Source organism: Lycium ferocissimum, unplaced genomic scaffold (genome assembly GCF_029784015.1).
Source record: "Lycium ferocissimum isolate CSIRO_LF1 unplaced genomic scaffold, AGI_CSIRO_Lferr_CH_V1 ctg7371, whole genome shotgun sequence".
Lineage (NCBI taxonomy): Eukaryota > Viridiplantae > Streptophyta > Magnoliopsida > Solanales > Solanaceae > Lycium > Lycium ferocissimum.
In genome coordinates, this window is record NW_026726749.1 from 1 (window position 1) to 6,244 (window position 6,244).

Below are 6,244 nucleotides of genomic sequence, written 5' to 3' on the forward strand. Positions count from 1 at the left end.
ACATAAAGGTATGTTAAGCCTAGTCCCCTTCTTTCAAAGGCATGATTCCTATGTCATAATTTTATCCATATTTTCCATAACCTTCCTACTTCCAAAAGTTAGAATTTTATGATTCTTAAAGCTTCTTATGATGTTAAAGATGAGATATTTTCTATGATGATCATGATGATGATGATTTCATTTCTAGAAGTCCCAAGCTTATGATTTTGATGTTATTATGAGATTGTTGAGTTATTTCATGAATCCCTTGGTATCATTCATTGTTGTTGATCTCACCTTATGAATTGCTCCTTCGAGGCGAAATATAGCGATGGTGATTATCCTATAATATAAATAGGAGGTCACCGACCTTACGTCACTCCGATAGAATTGTAGCTTTTAATTGGGCTCTCATGCATGCTTATTTTTGTGTATGATTATACCGAGCCTAGTTGGCCGGGCAGACACCATTACGCTGGGCGTAGTAGGCGGCTTATGGATAACAACGTGCCCTAGTTGCCCGGCCGGTCCACTAATTGGGCGGCATGAGATGGTTACACCCTGACGCGCGAGGCCGGACGCGGCTAATGATGATAAGCCGGTTTATATATATGTTTATGATGTTTTAAAATTAAAAGTTAGCATGCGTTATATCGCCTATCCGAGGCAATCGATTCTGTGTTATCTCTTTATCTCATATTCTTTATTTCGTTATGATGTTATTATTCATGCCTTACATACTCGCACATTGTTCGTACCGACGCCCTTTCTTTTTGTGGACGCTACGTTCGTACTCGTAGGTAAACAGGGAGAGGGTCCAGATCCCTATGAGCTTTATCAGTAGATACACAGGAGCACTCTACTACTCCGGGGTTGCAGTTTATTGGTATATTCTTTTGTGTTCATGTTGGGGCATAGCGTCCCGTCCCATCGTCCTTATGATTTTCAGTACTCCAGTTAGAGGCTCATAGACATGTGTGGATAGTAGATATTTCATGACCTTATTAGTGTATATTTTGTATATCATTTTGTAGCCTTGTAATTTGGTTCATATATCTGTTTGAGGTGGAATCAAAGAATGCTTCGTAATGAGTTTTATTTTTTAGAATGGCATTTAATCAGGTTGAGTTATTTGATAATTAGAGGAGTGGTCCACTGAGATAGATTGGAAGTAGTATGACAAGTGGTGCTCGGTAGGCTAGCTCCGGGTACCCGTCATGGCCCTTCGGTTTGGTCGTGACAGGCGCGATGTGAGAAAATAGATGTACATATATATATAAATGCATGAAAGACTCATAAAAGAATACTCTGAACTACTCTGAGCAACATAAGATCTCTGGAAACCATAGATATAAAAACATAAGAGGTCAAGGATACGCTTAATCCTCTACCATCTAGGAGTAGAGCCTTTGGAACTTACTTGCTTGCTTACTTTGTTCGTTCATAAGATAAGGATCATGCCAAAAGAACAGAAGGGACAGCCTTAACATACCTTAAAATGTATCTAACAGTCTAACGTCTACTTCTCGAACTTGTAACTCTACAATCAAGATAACTTATGCCATAATTAGACCATTTGCATCACTTACTATCCAATTCTACTACGAACGGAACTTAACGAATTTCGGACAACATCTGCTTTTTAAACTTAACAATCCCTTAATTTCAATTCAACCCAAACATCAACAATAACAATATCAATCCTTACATATCAAAATATAATCAATTCTACTCCAAATCATCCCTCAAAATAACCCTTAACCCTAACTTTACCTTTATTCAACTTCCCACTTCCTTAACTATATTTTCTTCACCTAAAATTTCTAAAACTCTTGATAATTAACTTAAACACAGGGGTAGAAATCATATACATACCTTGAGGGGACTAGAATACCAAGAATCAAACTTCAACTCCAATTCTAAAGCTTAACAGCTTCAATGAAACCCTAGGAATAACTGTCCCTTCATAAGCTCGGGTATACGGGGCTCGGATCTTACCAAATCTCCACTAATATGATGAAAATTATAGAGAGGAAATAGTCTAGGGCTTTCTCTGATTTGGGAGTGGAAAATTATGAAATAAAACGGGGGGGCTCCATATTTATAGGTGGGACAAAACAGCCCCTGTGGTTGCGGGTCGACTTGCACCGTCCATCTTCCACCCCCAGATTCAGAGGCCAATGCAAGTTGACGGTGTGAAAGGACGGCTCGTCGACATGTCGACGTCCAGTCCCTTTGCACTGTCAATGTGCACTGATGCCTGAATCCCTGAGCTACTCCGGTTCGCATCGATTCGATTCGTTTCACTTCTAATCCTATCGTATTGCAAAGAATGCATACTTATACTTTGGTACATGCAAGGTAAAGCACTTAATCTCTCAAAGTCTCGGGTACGGATCTCCATGCTAAGGGTATAGACCACTCATAAGCTAAGGATTTTCTTGCGACGAAGACAAGAGGTGTTACATCTTTGTGATGGGTTTTTTGGCTTAAAAGAGCAAAGCAAGTCCAGGATACTTGAACACGAATTTAGCAGGAAATTGAGGCTTTGAAGAAGAAGAAATTGGCTGGAAATCTGGAGAAGAACGGAGTTCAAAACAAAGAGGCCAAAAACGAACTTTTTCATGAAACTTTTATCTTTTTGGCCATTAACGCGCCCAAGTTCATGTGGAAGACACGCTGATTGCCATGTCATAAACATGTATTTGATGGGTACACTTTGGGTATAGATTAAGTGTTCAATATATTATTGACTAAATTTAGGTGTTTAAATGGAAAAATAGACAAGTTTATGGGCCACAATGTATTAAGCCTTTTAATTAGACATGATATAACATTATAGTGGAAATGCATCCGCCATAATGCCTAATGGAAATGAGAGGCCTTATCTCTTCACTTCCTGCTTTCAAGGTATTTGAAAATAGATTTAGCAGTGAAAAAATCTATTTTTGATCTGATTTTCCCTCTTCACTAGGTTGGTGGAATAATGAAAATAGCGAACCAAAATATCAGGTACTAGACAGACTAACCCCATACCCCAGCCCACTACCCTACTAGCATATACCCTCGGGATATGCGTCTCGGTATTCCACGCATAGAATTGAGCTTAAATTTGTGGCTTGTACTCACTTGCATCATTAGATATGACTGTCCCTTTTCTTTTTACAATAAGGTTGTAGGCGGGTGATGGAAAATGTGGAAAATGTGAGGGTTAAGAAATGGTCACGGTTGAATATTTGAACCAACCCTATGTTTGTGGTTGTGGCGCCTAGAATAGGTCTTGAATTGAGATGACTTTAAAGAGGTTTTTGTATTTGTCCACGGTTTCTTACGTATTCGGATGAAGTGGCAAATGTCTAATGAGAAGAAAATAGACTAGAATTCACTATATATGGTGGCCTACATGCCTTTATTAATTAGACATTTGTCACCTTTTGATACTTGATTAAAGGAATAGAAGATATTTTTGTGTGAATTAGAGAAAGCTCCAAGTTTCATTGACTTCACAAAATTATCAAATAAATCTATAGCCTATGGCTATATCTTACTCCCTCCGTCCCACAAAAAAAAAAATCGTCTTATTTTTTTGTTGCCTTATTACAAAAGAATTGACATATTTTTTAAATTTAAAAATAATTAATTTTATAAGATAATAAATATTTTAGATTACGCATTTTAAAAATCTTTCTTAATTATCATGTCAAGCTATAGGTAATTTTTTGGGACGGAGGGATTATCTTACTAGGGCACATTACAGATTCCGTTTTATTAATATTATAAAGCGGAGATGAATGAAAATTGAGTAAGATTGCAATCTCCAAATTTCACAATCTCCTCTGCATCTTCTCGCATTTACAACAATCAATTATTAGTCAAAACACATCTTGACTCTATACTTTCCAAATCATCACAACCTCCTCTTCATCATCATCGGTTTAACTCGCTCCACTTTCTTCTTCCCTTGAACACCATTCCCACTTCATCAAACATAGTCTTCACCATAACACTTCTTCAAAGAAATACTTAGAAATAACTCGTCCATTACCCTTCGCTAACCTCACTGCTTTATGCACACTATCCTCAAACACCGCTTCAGAAATACGATCGGTCTTCCACCTGTCTCCGTCCCTTATGCTCCTCCCCGAATTGCTCGTGGACACATGTGGTTCTCCCAATTCAACGCTTCTTGCAAAGGATTACAGTATGACCGAATAGCTGCCTGTTGGCTTGACGATCTGAGCTCTTTCGTACCAGCACCGTCGAGCCTACGAAATGGTGTTTTCTGGACCGTTACTAAGGATGTTACTAGGTATTCGTCCGTACTCATTAAGGAGAATATTTCTCTTTCTGTTATGCTGGAAAATTCGGTCAACCAAGTTTATGTGAGTGTTTATCATGTTAATGTTACTTTCTTGTACTATGATGTTGAGAACATGAATAATGTTCCATTATCAAGTAGTACTAATCAAGTGGTGAGACTGGTTGATGATGTGTTCGTGGATAATCCCACAAAACCAGCAGATTTGATAATTCCAATTTCGGATAATGGAGGTAAAGGATTTTGGTTCGAATTCAAAGCGATTCGGAGTTGCACGGGAAGAGTGTTATCATACCAAAGAACACGTACAAAGCTGTGATGGAAATCTACATATCATCTCACAGGTACGATGAGTTTTGGTACTCAAATTGATTCTTACATACGGATAAATAATTTGACTAGCCGGAGAGGCCACGGAGCGTATAGGGAAGTTTTGTTGAATATAGACATGAATTTGGTAGGATCGGTGGTTTGATTCCTATTATTTTACCAGGTGGAATTAATTTTCTGGGATCCAATTGTTTCAATTGGGGCCTTTTATTTTCCTTCTTACGATATCGAATTAACTCCATTTTTGGGCCTTTTACTTGATGGTGAATCCCATTTTTGCGCCTTAGGGTGTTGGATAGCCTCCTTATTGGCTTGCGGATGCGAATTTGCACCTATGGGTAGATAAAAAAATTGTGAAGTGCAATGTACGGAGGTGATTGTGAAGTGCGAGGCTAAAGTTATTGATTACAAAACTCAGAGTTCGAGATGGAGCGATCTTCAACTTTGAGGGCTGGATGGATCATATGAGATCGAGATGAAGAGGGAGAGCAAGTATTCCGGGTGGGTGAATTCATCAGCAGGCAATTTGACAACTACATTTTCGTGAGAAATTAATTTCAAGAACAAGATAAAGTTTCATGACAAGGGAAATGAAAAAAAAAACGAAAGTGAAAGAAGAGATTGAAGTTAAGTAATTCACTGAGATTTATAAGACCAAAGTGAAGAGGAAGTTCCCGCTAACTATAACCACAAAGACTAAGTCATCAAGAGAGGATGATACAAATTTGATGAGTTGAATTAGAACATGAATGGAAAGAGAAGAAGAAGTGGAGTGTTGGAGATTCAAATTCTTTTTCAAGGGAGTTTGAAAAATGAGCAAAAATGTGAAGGGTGGATGGTTGTTCAAGATCACATTGTTCTACAAAGTGGAGCAACCACTGAACAGAGTTATTCTTATAAGGGTGAAACTAGTAGCTATTCTCGGAAATTCTACCAATGGCAAGCTTATGAATGACGATGCAAACTACTTGAAGTTTGCTTCACTTTCTGATATGTAACACCTTTTTGAAGTGAAGGGCAGCCCCGGAGCATACAGTATCCCGCATTAGCAGAACTCAACGAAGGGCTGCATTTCAAGGGGTGTGATGTAGATAGTCAACCCTAATGCGATAGTGGTTGCTTTCACGATTTGAACCCGTGACCTTAAGTCACATGGAGACAACTTTATTGTTGCTCTTAGGCTCCCCTTTTGTAACACCTTTTTGAAGTATCCTTGTTAAATAATGCTCCCTTCTCCCAACTCTTTTTAGTTCTACAAGGATATCTGTGTATTGTGCGGTGATTTGATATTAGGAAAAATACATAGTTTGGTCCTAAACTTGAGGCAAGTGAACAATAAATTTTTTGTATCTAAAGTTTTATATGGATGCCACATGTCTAGTTTCCTTCATTTCCTTGTTTTAAATCATCTTCTTTTATCCTCTCCATCTTCACCATGCCTCCATCGGTGCTCAACCCCTATCCTCCATTCGCCGTCCAACCACCTTCCTCCTTTGAGTTTTTTTCACTATAAATTTCCGCATTTCCACCGATGATACGCCATCTCAAATTTGAAAAAAATATAAGAATTTGTTATATCTTGAAATGCAAATTTGAAAGAACAAATAGGTTGAGGCA

The 6,244-nt window shown here is 38.2% G+C and overlaps 1 pseudogene; it reads left to right on the forward strand.

The window, feature by feature from the left end:
- Positions 1-3,575: 3,575 nt before the first annotated feature.
- On the forward strand, positions 3,576-5,894 carry LOC132045632 (peptide-N4-(N-acetyl-beta-glucosaminyl)asparagine amidase A-like; annotated as a pseudogene).
- The last annotated feature ends 350 nt before the right edge of the window (positions 5,895-6,244 follow it).